This window comes from Oratosquilla oratoria, chromosome 16 (assembly GCF_046742065.1).
Source record: "Oratosquilla oratoria isolate Oo_2021 chromosome 16, ASM4674206v1, whole genome shotgun sequence".
Classification (NCBI taxonomy): domain Eukaryota; kingdom Metazoa; phylum Arthropoda; class Malacostraca; order Stomatopoda; family Squillidae; genus Oratosquilla; species Oratosquilla oratoria.
Window position 1 is genome coordinate 45,164,573 of NC_134792.1, and position 18,361 is coordinate 45,182,933.

Below are 18,361 nucleotides of genomic sequence, written 5' to 3' on the forward strand. Positions count from 1 at the left end.
TCCCTTGTAAGGGGGAAAAAGCCTTGGTAATGTATGTATGGGTACGGAAAATATAAGATGGTACAGCTCCCCATACAAAGCAAAAGAGGAATGGAACAACCTTGTTGATGAGACTGAATTTAGACTTGTCTTTTTTTTTTTTCAATGGAATATGAATACAGTATAGAAATATAGAAAAAACATGTAAGCACATCAGTCACAGTATTCTATGTAGATGTGTAAACTGGAATAGCCTACATAATGATATAGCCCAAACTAAAACCGTACATAAATTCTAAACAAGGCATAATAATGTAGAATAAAAGACAGCACCCCAAGACCATAGCTCCTTTCCAGTATACTACAATACAGTTATGTAAATACATCCACAACAGGGAGATCAAATAATTTTGGGGGGACCAAGGGGCAAACTACAAAGTGGATGAAGGATTTTCAGAAGGGCAGGTATATGTGGACAGGAGTAAAGGGTGAGATACCACGAAGGGGGAAAGTGACCAACTGTAATGTTTTTTATCTCTGTTAATGGTATGAAGGACATATTTGTGGATGATGCAAAGGTCAGGAAAAGAGTGAGAAATAAAGAAGACTAAGTCATTAGACAGCATACAGGCCTGGAACCAAGAGCAGAAAATGAATTCCAGTACCAAAAATGCTAAGTAGTGGATCAATCAATTCGTTACCCCCTGGTCCTTCTTGCAGAGGGCCCACAGCCTTTAGGTGACCACCAATGACCTCCTGACAAAGTGATACAAATGGGCAATAGCAAAAAAATTACTGGACGATTCCATGGAAAAAAAAATAAAATAAAATAAAAAATCGAAGTGTTAATGAAAGACCTTACTAAGAAGGATTAACAACTGGGGTCAGGTACAAAGGCTGTATCTTCTTTCCAGGAACTGCCCATTTATCTTGCATTGGACTCTTTCAGCTGAACCCTATAGATTTTAACGAAACACTTCCAAGGATATTTTTTTTTTTCAGTTATTGCTATGAACAGTCTTGGCCACTACCCTCTACTACTGAGATATTGTGTTTTTAGTTGGAAAAAATGTGCTGTTCAGACCTCAGGGAACAGGACGCTGTTCTCTCCGAGATTTGCACCCAAGGCAGCACAATCCCCCCCCCCTTCCAATAACCCACCCCAGTGGCCTACCCTGCCACCAGAAACACGTGTGTAGATGCAGACGCACGTATTCTCAACGCAGACGAGAAAAAAATAATGATTGCGCGAGACTGAAGGCCACACAACATCACGGAATGTAGGCAAGGCTGGATCTCGGTCCCACTCGCACACAAACGATCTGTTGGGCAAGAAGTTTTGTGTGTGTGCGTATGTGCGCGCGCTCGTGTAAGGTCATAGTATTGCCCATAGATCAGGCTATATATTAACTAAACTTTCATCCGGCAGGGTAATAGCTATTGATCACGAGTCCAACACTTTATCCAGGATCATGGTGGGAGAAAACAGACTCGTACAGGTAGCAACTCTCATATACTCGAAGTCGCACCAGACTTCGAAACTGTGCACTAGAACTCGGCCCCGAGGGGTTTTCCCTGTTCGTGGCGCCACTACTTCGTTGTTTGACCACCTCGAATTGTTATACTACCTGTCCCCCCACACAAACCCCAACACCAACTCTCTCCCCTTCAGGCGATTTTATTCAGCTGAGAGGAAAACAAACGAACCGAAGAGGTGAACCAGATATTTGACCTAACTTTCGCTGTTTCACGGCTTCTGTACTTATTCAAGTTGCCGTCGGAGTACTTTATTCAACTGAGGGTGGGTGTGGTAGAGGGGAACCAACCGCGCAGCTTAAGGATTAAACTGTACAAAACGATGTGGTTCATCAAGAACTTCGAAACTTTACTTCGCAAAGAATCAATTTGATGATCATATATTGTTGAACTGCAGGTTCCTGTAATCTGGTGTTGTCGGTTCTTCCTTAAACAAAATTATGTTGTCGGATATTCCTTAGCAATTTAATGTAATATTTGCTCCTTTATCTGGTTTTATAATGTTGGGGATTTCTCATAATGTTTTTTACTTGCTGTTAATACTTCTCTGAAATGTTCTTTTTTCACTTAAGCTGTACTTTTGTGTGGACCTTTAATATTTTTAGAGTGCTTCATGTATCAAACTCGAGCTCCTGAGACATTCCGTCCGGCGGCTGGCTGAGAGTACTTTTACAGCGCAGGGGTTTTCCCTCGACTGAATAAAAAAAAAAATCGCCCTATGGCACCAAGGACAAATGCACAAGGCATGAATCGCAGTGAAAGGATAATCGAGGAAATAGGTATAATCTTCTGGGTGGCTGTGAGGGGAGGTGGGTGGGGGTTTGTGTTCCTTCGCTTAGATAAAAACCTCCTGGCGCAGCCATAACAAATGCACACGTAAGCAGCAACGAAGAGATCAGACTTGGTGCTCCATTCCCAGGACTGGTCTATCCTCCCCGGGGGCAACGTAGCCTTTGTCGGTAAAACGCTACACCGGCTGGTCTTAACCGGATAACTACCCGGAACCCGGTTGTTAACGCCCCCCCACCCCCTATGCACCTGTAACGACGACTTTCGGCCTCGTTCCGATGATTTCACTGGGCCCAAGGACCCCCCTCCCCTCCCATTGGGCCCTGTTTCACACTAACGGTTTTAACCGCGGCGGTTGGGTTACAACGAAAGTAATTGGAGACTTTCACACACAACAGCGTATTCTTTCCTAGACTATGCGGTTTCCGCGTGGATCAATGGGGGAGTTAGGAGTAATTCGATTACTTTGTGGTAACCTGATGCTCATGATGACAATCGAACCGTGATCCAACAAAACTGTCCATTAATCTCACTTTCGTGGTCTAGATTTCTAGTTTCATGAAAACTTGAAAGTAGCAGTCATCTTGTAAAGATTCAGATTCCCTTAGTAGAGAAGGGGGAGATTTATATATTCTAATATTATTATTTTGATTATTTTTTTTTAGTCTAATACTTATTCGGTTTAATATATCATTCATTTATAGTATTTATTAATTGTTTCTTTCTTATTAATATGTTCATTACATATTATATTTATGTTTTATTTATTCTTTTTGAGTCGATGCTCACAAAAATTTAAGAAGCGACGGAGCAAAACGGAGTTTGACGTCACAGGCTGTGCGAGACACTGTACCACACACTCAACATCCACCTCCAACCCCGCCACTCTCCCCCCTCCCCATCATCACATTCACGAAGCTTTGCAACGCCGTAATGATTATAAACCAGTATAGAATCGACATTAAAACATGACGAATAATTATAATAATAAATTGACAATACAAATAGGGGAAACTAAATGTTAAATGCAACGAATCACAGGTAAAATAAATCTGGGAATAAATGAACGAATAAATGCATAAATGAATGAATATGCATAACATGTTCCCAAGTTCAGGTCATCATCGATCCGGTCGTCATGGCCGTGGTCGTGGCCCGAGAGAGAGAGAGAGAGAGAGCACGTCCCCCACTCACCCACCTCTCCTCTCTCTCCTCACTGTCTGCCTGCCTGCCTCTTCTCTCTTTTTTTTCCTTCCCCCATCTCCCTCTCTCCTACCTGCCTACCTCTCCTCTCCCTTCCTCCCTCTCCTCTCTTCCTCTTTTCACCTCCCTCCCCTTCTCTTTACCTCTTCGCTTCTCGTCTTCTCTCTCTCTACCTCTTTCCTTTTCCCATCTCCCTCCTGTTCCTTCTACCCTTTCTCTCTTATTCCCTCTCTCTTCCTCCCCCTCCCTCCATCTCTCCCCCTCTTATTGCCGGTCTCCAGCCAAACCACTCAGCCCTTCCCCCGCTCACCCTCTCACTGCTCTCCTCATCCACTCACTGCCCTCTTCACCCGCTCATTTCTCCTTCCCCCCCTCTTCATCCACCTCTCAGCTTACCCCCCTCGACTGCTGCTTTAATGGCTTCTACCAGGGTAAGCCAGCCCACCCCTGCAGGCACGATCACTAGCGCTTCTATCCCATGTTTATCAGAGGCATCAGCATTCTTTCTGAAGTCCATCGTATAGAGGTACTGGCTGCACTAGATTATGTATATATATATATATATATATATATATATATATATATATATATATATATATATATATATATATATATATATATATCAATATTTTCAGGGGTCAGTGACACCCTTACGGACCACACCCACCCATAATTCTTATCTGATTGGAGACTAGCCTCCATTCAAGGAAGAGTGCTGATCACTTTTAACTTTGACACTCCCTCCGCTCTGCTGTCATCCTTAAATCACCTCCATGACTCCTCTTTGGTGTGATACGTCTCCAAAGACGAGTCTTTAGTCGTAAAATCTTGCGCGACTGTGGTCCATAGAGGTTTCACAAGTAGACCTGTTTGTTGGCTACACTGGGTTTGGAGGCGTTGAGACAAACGAAGTTGTGGTTTTGTTCTCTTTAATCTCTCCGTGACTAGACTTATCTACATCTCAAATCAGTACACAAGGAAAACACTGGCGGATGCCAATGGTACATTTTTGCATACAATATTCAAATGGTTGTTGCCAAATTATAACGTTGTGTACAATTTATTTTCCTACTTAATTTACTTCTACAATGTACAATACACGAACTGAGTGTGGCCACTCAGTATTCATAGTTTTTTTTATATACAAACAATGGTGAAAATAATAAAGATTATATCAGTCGTATGACGACTTGCAGGTGGCAATAGAGAACGCAGGTGTCCTTTCACGCTAAACCAAATGACCGCGGGTGAGGTCCGACACAATAGGGGTTCTGCGAGAGTTTCTGGAGGTGTGATCTGACTTGCTATACTGGACATCTAAGGGATTGAATATTTCATTCAGTCATCCTGCAACAAGTACTGATGGCATAAAAAATAATTAACAAGACGTTAAGCCCATTCAGTCCTGATTGAAATCGCCTAACGGCATGGTGGCACCTGTAGGGGAACAAGCAAGATTACGAGGAGGGAGAGAGACAGACTACAAACCATTATCCGGGGTTCCTCCCACTCTCCCAATCCCTAGTGAACAAAATCGCATGGTGTTCGTAGAAAAAAATAATAGAAACAAACAAATATATAAATAAATAGAGTTTTAACACTCAATTTGATGTCCTCCCCAACATTTTTTCACTCAGCCATGGACCAAAAAATCCCTTACCGATCTCCTTCACATTCTATTTTCTTTGTACATCTGCAAAAGAACACACAGAAGCAGAGGGATCTCGAAAAAAATATACAATAAGCTATTAGATTTGAATTTCCCTCACGGCTGAATAAAATCTACTGGCATGAGTCGGAACCAGATCTGTTTAGGATCGTGTTCCAAAGAGCTTGACAGATTTCGAAGACAATCTGGGACATGATTTTATCTGACGCCTGTCTCCCAGTCCCAGATTGCAGAAGCGCATGGTGTCTTTGTTCCCAATATTGGGGACTTAGAGAATTTCAGAAAGAGAGAGAGAGAGAGAGGGATGAAGAGAAATCTGTACAACCAAGTGTACAAGCATCTACAGCTGTTACAAATCCCCACATATGTCCGTATAACGTCCAAGTGAGGCGTGATTGACACAGGTGGCACTCTCCCTCTTCTTCCGACAACTGCCGTCAGGATATTTCATTCATCCCAGTGGCACCGTGACCCCTCCTCCCCCCCCCCCCACCTCGGTAGCGAAAGGGTTTGTGGATAGAACAGCCTCGAAGGCAGGACCTGCTCTACCTTTACTCAAACCAAAGAGTGTGAGAGGTGAGAGAGAGAGAGAGAGATGGGGGAGGGAAGGAGGGAGGGAGGAGGATTTTGTGTGTGCTCGAGTATCCGTCTCGTTTCCCCCCTTTTGTTCCAAGTACTGTATAATGCGCCTCCTTGAATGGACTTGTTTACACACACAGACGACTCGTGGCGCAGTGGCAGAATTCCCAGCTGTCACTACAGCGGTCCGAGTTCATATCCCGCCCAGGGCTGAAAGAATTTCAGTATCGCTACGCTGCGGGTCGTTACTCCAACTCTCGTGGGCGGGGAGATGGGTGTGTGTGTGCGTGTGAGGTCACAACATCACCCATAGATTGGTCATATATGAGCTCTCTTTCGGGAGGGAAATAGTTGTCGATCACGAGTCTAACACATGATCCAAGACCATGGTGAATCACACATACACAACCACGCATACATACACTGCCACGCACACACACAAAGTGGTAGCGTTCGCAACCGCTACTACAGCGATCAGAGTTTGAATCCCGCCCAGGGCAGAAATAATTTCATTATCGCTGCGCTGCGAGCCGTTACTCCAACTCTCGTGGGCGACGAGTTGTGTGTGTGTGTGTGGTCACAACATTACCCATAGATCGGTCATATATGAGCTCTGGTTTCTCATCCGGGAGGGTAATAGCTGTCGATCACGAGTCCAACACGTGATCAAAGACCGTGTTGAATCACACATACATACACAACCACGCAACAGGGCCGAGCCAGTTACGTTTAACTTCTTTCATGAGAAACCCTTTGCCCTCCTCCCCTCCCACCTTCTCTAGTGTTCTTCAAAATGTAGGTCGTGATCCAGAAGCGAGGGTCATCACGCTGTGGCTTGCATGGCTGAGCGAGAACCAAAGCAGGAAAGACTGACAGCTAGATCATCCATTAGTCAATATTTATCTACATTATTATTATATGAAGCGGCCTTGTTGTGGATGTGCTGTGTCTTGCGATACTGCTTCTGACCCAGGGCAGTGGACAAGATGCAGGGATGACCTGTCATCCAGGAGGTACCAAGATGAGAGGGAGGGAGGGAGGGAAGAAAGCCCTTGGTATGTATGTATTATTTTTTCTAATGCTACAGTACACTCCAAAGAATTCGAATACGACTGAGTCCAACACTTGTGGGGGAGGAGCCTACGCCAGGAGGCGCGTAGCAGCGGCCGAAACCGTTTACCTTTCCCCTATTAATGCGCTTTGGGGACTCTTGGAGCAGATACCGGTCACTGATTGTAATCGGAGAGAAGTGCGGGATTCGTACCCACTACGATGTGAATGCGAGACCAGCACGTTTCCGATGACCCTACCAACCTTCATGCCAGGTATATGTAAGAAGCTACCATATACCTGCTGGGGAACAAGAATCCCACTACAGTGTTCCCATACGTGTCGTAAGATAGCTGGACTAATCTAATCGACCATCGTGATGTCCGAACTGTCTCACCCACACAGGCAACGGGGAAACTGATCATTTCGTTCTGGCTAATGACATTAAGCTATGGAGTGTCCATAGTGTGGCAACTTGTACTGGACCTCTTGCCGGACCACCGGCCTAACCCCTGAGGGGACAATACAGCTTTTGTTAAAAATGCAAAACCCCAGGTGAAATTGTAGATACAAATACGCTAATTTCTTTGCATCCAACTTTAAATACAAATAAAAACAATGGAATTTCTAACACCTCAAATACAAATATGAAGATTTCAAGGACAAATAAAGTAAAAATACCAATTGTTTTCACCCTAATTACTAATATTTCACATCAATACATCTATTTGGGTGTTCTTTAAGTAAATAAATAAGTATACAAGTGAATAAATATTAATGAAAAAAATATTCATTACAATGAAATATTTAACATCGTAATGCTTTGGGTCTTATCAAAGTGTGCTTCACTTTCACACTCAGAAAAGAGGAACTAAAAATAATATCTTGTTCAGCAATGTAATTAAAGAAAAACAATTCAAGGTCCAAAAGTCCAAAAGACTATATACTAACCGATCAAGTGGGTCTGCCCCACATCTATCATAACTCTTACTTCCTTCCATTTCATTCTTTCCTTCCACTAAACCCCCAAATCATCCCTCCCTCCCTCTCCCCCATCTTATCTATCCTGCCCTCGAACTAAAAAACATTTCTTGATCCACAGGGCTGGAGAAAGTTGGATTCGGCCGTGTGACGTCAAGACGTTTGCCATCATCCACTGACTGACTGACGAACTGTGCGATACCATTAATATATAACTGTACTTTTATTCAAAAGTCCAAGAGTCGACCTGAGTGCGCTTTTTTTTTCTCTTCTATTGGAAGGCAACAAAAATCTCTTACCCTCGATACTTCTTCACACATCTGACTTGAAACCCGTAAAAAAAAAAAAAAAAAAAAAAAAAAAAAAAGTGACAGGGAACCCCGTCCCTTTCCTGCCTTATTTCATCTGGCTTCATTTTGGACTACAAGATCTCGAAATGATATATATATGTATATATATATGTATATATATATATATATATATATATATATATATATATATATATACTTTTTTCCCATACCAACCCATCCCACCCCATTGTGTAACTGACCGACCGAGTATCACTGAGTGGGCGCCACGGGGTCCAGTGCCAGCCAGCGAGTGCCAGCCGGTGCCAAGTGTGAAGCCAAATGTCGTTACCCGATCTTCCGTGGCAACAATGCCCTCTCCTCGCCATGTGCCACGTGAAGCCTTGGCAAAGGCATGAGATTCCGGCTGACGTCAGATCCTGGCAGGGGCGCGAGATTCTGGCAAAGATGTGAGACACTAGCAAACGCGTGAGGTAATGGAATTGTTTTAAAACCCTGTCATATGTTTGAGACCCTGGTAAAAGCCTGAGGTCCTGGGAAAGGAGTAAGACCCTATGAAACACGGGAGCCCCTAGCAAAGACGTGAGACTCGACACGTGACCCCTGGACCAGGTGGTAACGCGACTTCTGCAGATGGACCTGGGATGGCAAAGGCGGGTGCCGGCCGCGACCTCACAGGTCAGTGGACAGTGCCAGCCAGCCTGCGAGCCATCCGTCACAATCACATTGTGAACTTAAAAGACGACCTCCGACAACCCACTCAAGAGTGTCTACCCTTTTGATATTATTCTGGTTGGCGCCAGGCAATCTTATTCGGTTGGGAGGAACCTCCATTGCTCGAAGGTGTCAGCTCATTGTGGAGGAAGAGATTCGGTTGGGGTACAAGTCGAGGGTGAGGTGGAAAAAAACATGATATTTGGTGTAAATGGCCACTTACCATTTCTCGCCTCAATTAGACTCCGTTTCAACCCCCCTCCCTTCCCACCCTTTCGCCTCTGCTACGGCTGGAGGTGAAAATTGAGGCAATAAAATGCGGAGACCTTATCTATCTCGTCTCCAGAGCCATTTACTGCCGAGGGAGGGAGAGGCGCGGAGATGGATACAACAGTCTGACGACAGCCAGAATGAAATGATGCAGTGATAAATGAAGATAGCTTTTCGTTATCAAGATCCTTGGCACCAGATGACAGGGTGCCACGAATGACTCACGAAGTGGCCCTCGGGAGAGAGAGAGAGAGAGAGAGAGGGAGAAAGAAAGAGAGAGAGAGAACGGGGCATATCCTGCAAGACGTACATCAGAGAGAATTACCCCCACCTCTAGCGCCTGTCTTCAAAACCCATCAACATCCTCTCCTTCGCTTGGAGGTGCAGTCCCAAGTGGATGGCATTCGGTCTCTGGAGCGGGATCACGATCTCTATTAATTTCGACTGTGCTCCCTCCATCTCTTCACGTCGCAGAGCTGACAACCAGCGGCTCCTACTTCTTGGCAGGGAGACCCTGAGGACCGTTGCCAGTCACTATGAGGCTGCGGGTCTCCAGTCAGTGAAACTCCGGGCAACAAGTATCACTATTAACGGCAATGACAATAAGGCAGTGTCTCTTAACCTAAACTGTTGACAGGCCATTTTATCCAGCTGTGGGGAGACGCACCTCTCCCCTGTCCCCTCCCGTTTAAGGATTCAAGTTTAGTCCGTGGGGTGTATGTCCCGAGCACCCTGAGGGTTCTCCACGTATCACATCGAGCGGGTATCGATGGACCCCGTCAGAATACCAAACAGATGGGAGGAGAGTCTTGCCGCAGTTCAGTTAGCTGACTCTCTCTCTCACTCACTCACTCACTCACTCACTCACTCACTCACTCACTCACTCACACACACACACACACACACACACACACACACACACACACACACACTGGCTCGATGGCGTGGGGGGTAACATGCTCGACCGCTAATTCAGAGACGAGAGTTCGAGCCTCGCCTTGGACTGTACATTTCAGCATCATTGCAATGCAAGCAGGAACTCCAACACTGGTGGATAAGGAGTTGTGTGCGTGTGTACGTGTGTGTGTGTGTGTGTGTGTGTGTGTGTGTGTGTGCGCGTGCGTGCGTGTGTGTGTGCGTGCGTGCGTGCGTGTGTGTGTGTGCGTGTGTGTGTGTGTTTGTAAGGTTACAGCATTACCCATAGGTCGGGTCATATATGAGCTCTGAGCTCTCATACGGGAGGGTAAGAGCTGTCGATCACGAGTCTAACACGTGATCCAAGACAATGGTAAATCAAACACACACACACACACACACACAATATGTTGTGGATGAGTATGAATGGGCCACGAGGCACCTGTACACATACATCCACCCTCACTTTGCAAGACATGACAGTGGTAGTGGTGGTTGTGGAAGAATACACGCCAGAAGGCGCGTAGCTGCGACCCAAGTTATGGGTAGTTTTCGGTTGTTGGACCCGTTTGGGAAGCTCTGTGGGTCCCCACCCCGACCCACCCATCAAGGGATGGTCCACAGTCCAGACGATGAGGACCAGTGACTCAGACCGAGGTACAATAATAGCCAATTGGCCTTCATTTCGACTAAGGGTGGGTTCCCCACACCCACCTGGACGCTGAGCAAATACACGCATGCGCACGCCAGCACAGGCGCGTGCGATGGGCTCTGTGGGACCCCACACCAAGCATGTAGTGTAAACACAACGCACGCACACACGCACGTGAGAAAACGTGTGCGGGCACGCGTGCATTACATTATTTACACGCGCTCGCGTGGTTAGAATATCGTCTGGACACCCGGACACATACCTAGGTCAAGGGATGGGAGGGGTGGACAAGACAGGGGGAAGGGGGGAGGAGACAGGGGGAAGGGTGGAGGAGACAGGGGGAAGGGGGGAGGAGACAGGGGGAAGGGGGGAGGAGACAGGGGGAAGGGGGAGGAGACAGGGGGAAGGGGGGAGAAGACAGGGGTGGGAAGTGGGAGGTAAGGATACTAGTCAAAGAGAAGGGGATAGTAGGTGAGAGAATTGCAGTCTATGCACGCTTGTGCTCATATTCTTATTAAACTTTAAACGCTTAATTTCCCACATCGTACTTGGCGATATCAGTTAAAAGTGGCTATTGTTTACGAAGATTCCCTGGGCACTGGTGCATCTCGACAACCCACAAAACGGGTAAGAAATGAATATTCACCACCACTCCCTCCCTCCCTCCCCAACAAAGGTCTCTCATCGCTTTATGCAACTACACTCATGCACGCACGCACACACACACACACACACACACACACACACACACACACACACAAGTCAAAGCCGAGATCAAGCCACCTAGGGCCTTAAAAGCATCAAGATACTGCAAGCTGTTACTTTCTCCATGGAAAAAGTGTGTGTGTGTGTGTGTGTGTGTGTGTGTGTGTGTATGTGTGTGTGTGTATGTGTGTGCGCGCGTGTTATCTCTCAGTTCTCATACAGAAAGATAACAGCTGCCAACCACGAGTCTATCACGTGATCCAAGACCATGAGTGAATCTCTCTCTCTCTCTCTCTCTCTCTCTCTCTCTCTCACACACACACACACACACACACACACACACACACACACACACACACAAAATGTACGCGTTGAGGAAATGGGGGCGGAGGGGAAGGAAGCCCGTGGGAGAGAAAGACATTTCACTGCCCCCCACCCCCCAACCCCCAACCCGTTCTTCTCCCCCACCTTTGGCATCAGGATGGATGATGTCGACGGCGCGGGACGCTTCGGCGCCCTGCTGGAGGAGGAGGAAGAGGAGGGAAAAGAAAAGGAGAATCCGGAAACGGAGGAGGAGGAAGAGGAGGAAGAAGAAGAGGAGGAGGAGGAGGAGGAAGAAGAAGAGGGGAAGGGGGAGAAGGAGAAAGAGAAGTGGAGGAGGAGAAAGAGGTGGGGAGGAGGAGGAATAGGAAGTAGAGAAAGAGGATGAGGACGAGGAGGAAGAGGAGGCGGAAGAGGAAGATTAGGAGTAGGAGGAGGAGGGGGAAAGGTGTTGTGCCTATCCTGGATCATACCTCTTGTCGGTTAACAATGACAGTGGTCGTGGACCTTTTGGAGTCGGCAAGAATTCTGCCTGGTCCAGGCCCGGCATTACGGGATGGGGTGGCTCAATGTATGGCAACCGTATTAGCCTCGTTGTAGCATACGGGCCTCGAACTGCGCTCATGGGAATCCCGTTGCTATGTTTCTATTTACCAAACTTTGCCCTAGATTCAATAAAGGTCTGAAGTATGGGTTCATTCAATTTATTTCACAACTCTTCGCATCTACAGTATGTGGAAAGCTTGTGTGTTCACGGGAAGAGGGTATGCTTATGCAAGCTGCTGAACATGAACTGTTCAGTATGTTCATTTCATGTTTACACGCAAACAAGCGCGCCTTGCCACATCTCGGCCATGCTGAACGAGCAGGTGGACCTCGCGGAAGTCTTGCCAACTGTACAGCCATCCCTTTGCACCCCATGTCTCATCCCCTACCCACCCCTGGACCAGCGGTGTCCGCCTCGGTGTCCGATGCCACGGCGTGAGGCGCCGCCGTCTCGTGGACGTGGAGCGAACCCTTGCGGCTCGTTAGCATTGAAGACAAGATGGACAAAGGTAAAAGAAAAAGGAAAAGGGGGGAAGTAAGAGGAGGAGGAGGAGGAGGAGGAGGAGGAGGAGGAGGAGGAGGAGGAGGGAGGTAGGAGGAAGAGGAGGGAGGTAGGAAGAGGAGAAGGTAGGGAAAAGTAAGAGCAGGAGAAACAAGAGGAAGATGAGAACAAGGAGGAGGAGAAGGAGGAGGAAAAGGATGAGGTAGAAGAGGAGGAAGAGGTAAGAAGGAACAGGAGTAGGAAAGGAGAAAAAGAAGGAAGGAGGCGTATGATAAGGGAAAGAAGAACATCTACAACGACAACAACAGCAACAACAATAACAGCAGCAGCAGCAACAACAAATAATCAGGGGAGAACGAATCTCCACATGAATGGCAAGGATGCCCTGGTTACCTGGGGTACGGGTCGCCCTCTCCTCGTTCTCGTCACCCTTCATTTTCCTCCCCACTTCCAACCACCACCGCCACCACCACAATGTCTCTCCCCTGCATTTCCCTTTCCTCCCTCACCCCCCACCCCCCCACCCACACACACCCAGCGCGCTCCATCTTCCCCGTTATTCATTATTTTCCCACGTCACACATTCTATTTACCCGTGTGTGCGTTTACCTATTTGCCTACTTATTTATACTGGAGAGAAGCTACGCTCGTAGGATAATTTATTTTCCATCTATCATACCTAGATTTAATCAAATTAGTTTACGGTTCTAACCTGGGCTATATACATAACCTAGGATATTCCTGGAGTTGACGTATCTGTAAGGAAAACTGTGCGTGCGCGTGTGTATGTGTACGTGTTTGCGCGCTTATATAGACGAATTTTACAGGGAAAATGTCATATTCATCGTATTCCATTTTTTTTTCAAAAGTTAAAAATCTGACCCTTTAACTTCTCCAGGTCCTCGGATCTGCACCACAACTCTGTAGAATTAGCCGTGCAGTGTGTAAGCATGCTGATGCATACGCTCTTTTTCTATTCTCTTTACTTTTCTTGTCATTTTGTGTGCGTTTTCAGTATATATTTTCTGCTCCAACCTTTCCCTTTCTTTAACTCTTTTCCCTCCTTACATCCCATTTCCTATCATATCTATTTACTTTTCTGTTCATCTATCTTTATTAACTTATTGTTTTCATTATACCTGTATATATGCTATCATGCGACTGTGCACTCGTTCCTACCGGGTGGATAGTGTCGCTACTTCCTGCTCGTTTCCTCCTCCCCTTTTGCTTTTGGTAACCACATTTTTGTCCGAGTCTGTTAGGCTGGTTGAAAGCAAACTCTGGAAATTTGGGTTTACTTAACAATTAATGTTAGGTGCCAGGTGGGGGGGGGGGTGACAGACGGAGAGGGAGGTGACGACTGTGTTTCAAGTCGTGTCCCCGGGCGACCTTCTTGAGTAAATAAGGGAGGTGAGAAAGCAAGAAGCAGCGAACTAGACTCGCTTATGCTGTTCTAAGGTAATCTGAATCTTCGGCGTCCGTTCAGCTTTTATATACACGGGCAGGCCATGACCCATGCTCCTAATTGGCGTGAGGTTACGTGTGCTCATGATGACAGAGGGTATACGTTCTTCAATAGGTACAGTGTTCCGTCATGTGGCTGGCCGAGGTGCAGGTTTAGTCATGGGTGGTCGATGCTGGCACTGCACGCGTTTACTCAACAATGAATGTTGGGCGCCAGAGGCAGGTGGACGTGGCAGCAAGGGAGGTGACGACTGTGTTTCAAGTCGTGTCCCCGGGCAATCTGCTTGCGGGAATGGGGGGAGGTGAGAAAGGAAGGAGCCGCGAGCTAGACTCACGTATGCTGTTCTAAGGTGATCTGAATCTTCGGCGTCCGTTCAGCTCTTATATACATGGGCAGGTCATGACCCGTGCTCCTAATTGGTGTGAGGTTACGTGTGCCGCACGGGAAGTTGGAGGCAAAACGTTTGGCACCGGTGACTCACGAAGACAGAGGGTATGTGTTCTTCAATAGGTCCAGTGTTCCGTCACATGGCTGGCTGAGGTGCAGGTTTAGTCATGGCTGGTCGCTGCTGGCACTGCACGCGGTTTTCTTCAAAGAAGTTTTGTGGTGGTCACGTGGCAGTCCCTAGCGCTGGTCAGTCATCTGCTGGCCCCACGAGCAATTCCCTTGGGGGGTGGGGGGCTCGGAGGTCTAATGTCGTGGACAGAGAAGAGGTGAGGACGGGAGTAACGAGATGAGGACCGGTCGTGAGGACTACTCCTAACATGCCACCACGGAAGTCGAGGCTGGAAGTGAAGTGTGGAGCCTCGACTAGAAATCGTCAAGGGAGTTGCCCTCACGACTGGACCGGAATTTGAAGGCAGGGGTAGAGCTGGCCATCAGACTGCAGGGATAGCACCAGGTGGCGGTCCGTTTGCTAGAAGGGTGACGTCGAAGAGATTGGTGCACCTAGGTAGGTTGCTCAGGGGATCTCGTACCTTGAACGCGTCCTGGGATCACGTCGTACGGTGGCATTGGAGTGTGGTAACGAAATTTCACTGAAAAGATAGACACTTGAGAATGGTCGTGGTTGATGGGACGTTAGGCCACCCACGAAGTCGTGGACTTGACAGTCGATGCCACTAGTCATTAGCTTTACCGGAGTCGAGATGCGGGACTTTGCGATCTCCGTTGAGCGTGTGAGTGGATCAAAGTGGGGACGCTCACAGCTCTAGTTCACAAAATGATCTAGTGGTGGTGGCGCTAGGCCACGAATATACCTGTGGTAGGCGAGAGTAGGCAGTTGGCAGACCTGGCAGGCAGTGACGGTAGACAGCAGACCTGGTAGGCAAACTGGTAGTCACGGCGCCAGGTGATCTGGCAGACAATGGCGTACAGTCGATCTGGCAGACAAATGACGGCAGATACCTGTGGTAGGCGAGAGTAGGGAGTCGACAGACCTAGCTGGCAGCGATGGTAGACGGCAGATCTGGTAGGCGAACTGGCAGCTACAGTGGCAATCGATCTGGCAGACAAGTGACAGCAGTCGGCGGCAGTCGATCTGGCAGAGAAGTGACGGCAGATACCTGAGGTAGGGGGGATAGTAGGCAATCAGCAGACCTGGCAGGCAGCGATGGCAGACGGCACACCTGGTAGGCGAACTGGCAGTCACGGTGGCAGGCGATCTGGCAGACAAGTGGCAGCAGATACCTGTGTTGGGCGAGAGTCGATCTGGCAGTCACAGTGGCAGGCGAGCTGGCAGACAATGGCGGCAATCTGACAGACAAATGACGACAGATACTTGGTAGGCGAGAGTGTGGCAGTCGAACGGGCAGTCGGTAGACCTGGCAGGCAGCGACGGCAGACCTGGTAGGCGAACTGGCAGTCACTGTGTTAAGCAATCTGGCAGACAATGGCAGGAGTTGATCTGGCAGGCAAGTGACGGAAGATATCTGTGGTAGGCGAGAGTGTGGGGAGTCGAATTGACAGTCGGTAACGACCTGACAGGCAGCGACGGCAGGCTAACTGGCAGGCAGGCGATCTGGCAGATCAAGTGGCGGCTGGCACTTGGTAAGACCCGTATCCCTGAACAAGTCATTTACTTCTTTTTGATTTGGGAAGAGAGGAACTTTCTCTGGTACCTCAGGCAGGTAAACCAAGTCCTCAGCATTCATCTCCTCTTCTTCATCAAAATATTTGTATTGGACTTCACCTAGAGCAAGTGGCACTGGCACGGGATATTTGGAGCAGTGAGGAATTGGAGCAACTGATGGTGGGAGATCTGGGCAATGCACAACAGAGGTATTCTTTCCTTTCCGCCACTTGCTACCATCCACCATGCAAAAAAAAGTTTGTGGTCTGTGGGTTGGAAAATTTCAGGGAACTCTTCTCACTTCGCAGCCATTCTTCCAGCGTCTTCTTACAGTGCTCACGACAGTAATGAGGGGCCCAACTGGCATCCCGAAGTACTTCTGGGTGGCTTCACAAACCTTCACCGACGTTTCCAAGGAGAATTTTTCCATCTTTTTTTATATACTCACTGCATATATAACAGAAGGAGTCAGGGGGGTGCCAGCAGCTACTTGAAGCCATCTGAAAATATAGAAATATATGCAATCAGAAAATATGGATCTTATAGATCCGAAAGTATAACTTATAAGCATGTTAAACGAACATCCATGTATAAAGTAAGTAGGGCAATTCAGGCTATAGTCATCAAATTTTGAAAAAAAAAGTTGTAGCACCAAACTGCACCAATTACACTCGAAAATATGACATAAATTGCTTTTACTGCAATTCTAAAATTCTATTAGGTTGAATGCTAGTGGCTAGCCTAGAATTTTTACAAACTCAAACTTATACCTGTTTAATAGCATTTTTTGAGGGGGGGGGCTAAGTAACATAAGAGAAGTGATTACAAGCCAGGAACAGATTTATTTATTTATTCAATTATTTACTTATTTGTTTATTGTTACGTCGTGCTATCAATACTTGTCCAATGGTTTTGTGTGTGTGTGCGTGTGTGCGTGTGTGTGTGTGTGTGTGATTCACCATGATCTTTGGATCACATGTTGGACTTGTGATCGACAGTTATTTCCCTCCCGGAAGAGAGCTCAGAGCTCATATATGACCGATCTATGGGTAATGCTGTGACCTTACACGCACAAACACACCCAACTCCCCGCCCACGAGAGTTGGAGTAACAACCCGCAGCGCAGCGATACTGAAATTATTTCAACCTTGGGCGGGATTCGAACCCGGACCTCCGTAGTGTCAGCCGGGAACTCTACCAACTGCGCCACGTGTGTGTGTGTGTGTGTGTGTGTGTGTGTGTGTGTGTGTGTGTGTGTATTTACCACGGGCTTGGATAACGTGTTGGATACGTGATCGACAGCTATTTCCCTACTGGAAGAGAGCTCAGAGCTCATATATGACCAATCTATGGGTAATACTGTGACCTTACACACGCACACCCAACTCCCCGCCCACGAGAGTTGGAGTAACGACCCGCAGCACAGCTATGCTGAAATTATTTCAGCCGTGGGCGGGATTCGAACCCGGACCGCCGTAGTGGCAGCCAGGAGCCCTACCACTGCGCCACGAGTCGTGTCTGTGTGTACGTGTGTCTATGCGTGTGTGTGCGTATATTATATATACTGCATACATATTCATGACAAAATATTACTATGATTCAAATGCAAGAGCTGGAGGGACAGTGAGATCTGAAAAGGCATTACTGGAACACTTGAGATAGGGGACCTGCATTCCTCATGGCCGCAGGAAATTGGTGCCGTCTCTCAGCATGACCTCACTACCGGTGACACCCCTTGATGGCACTCACGCTTAGGGCATTGGCACTTACTTGGGTACGTCATCGCGAAGAAGAGGTTTACAAAATGTTCGTCAAACACGATTAATATCGGAGCTGATCCTACCACCAACCATCGAACGAAAAGATCCACATTCTATATTCCATAACCTGTAAGATGAAACAGAATAAAAGATAAATAAATAAATACACTAAACGATTAAATGAACACAAGTAAACAATGATTAATCCGAAAATAAATTACACAGGTCTAGCTGTGATAAATCAACAGGCTGGGCTGGTGTGTGTGGATTATATATGGTACAGGCTGTGGGATTATGTCTAGTCGATGTGGGATTTTGTCTGGTCGTCGATGTGGGATTTTGTCTG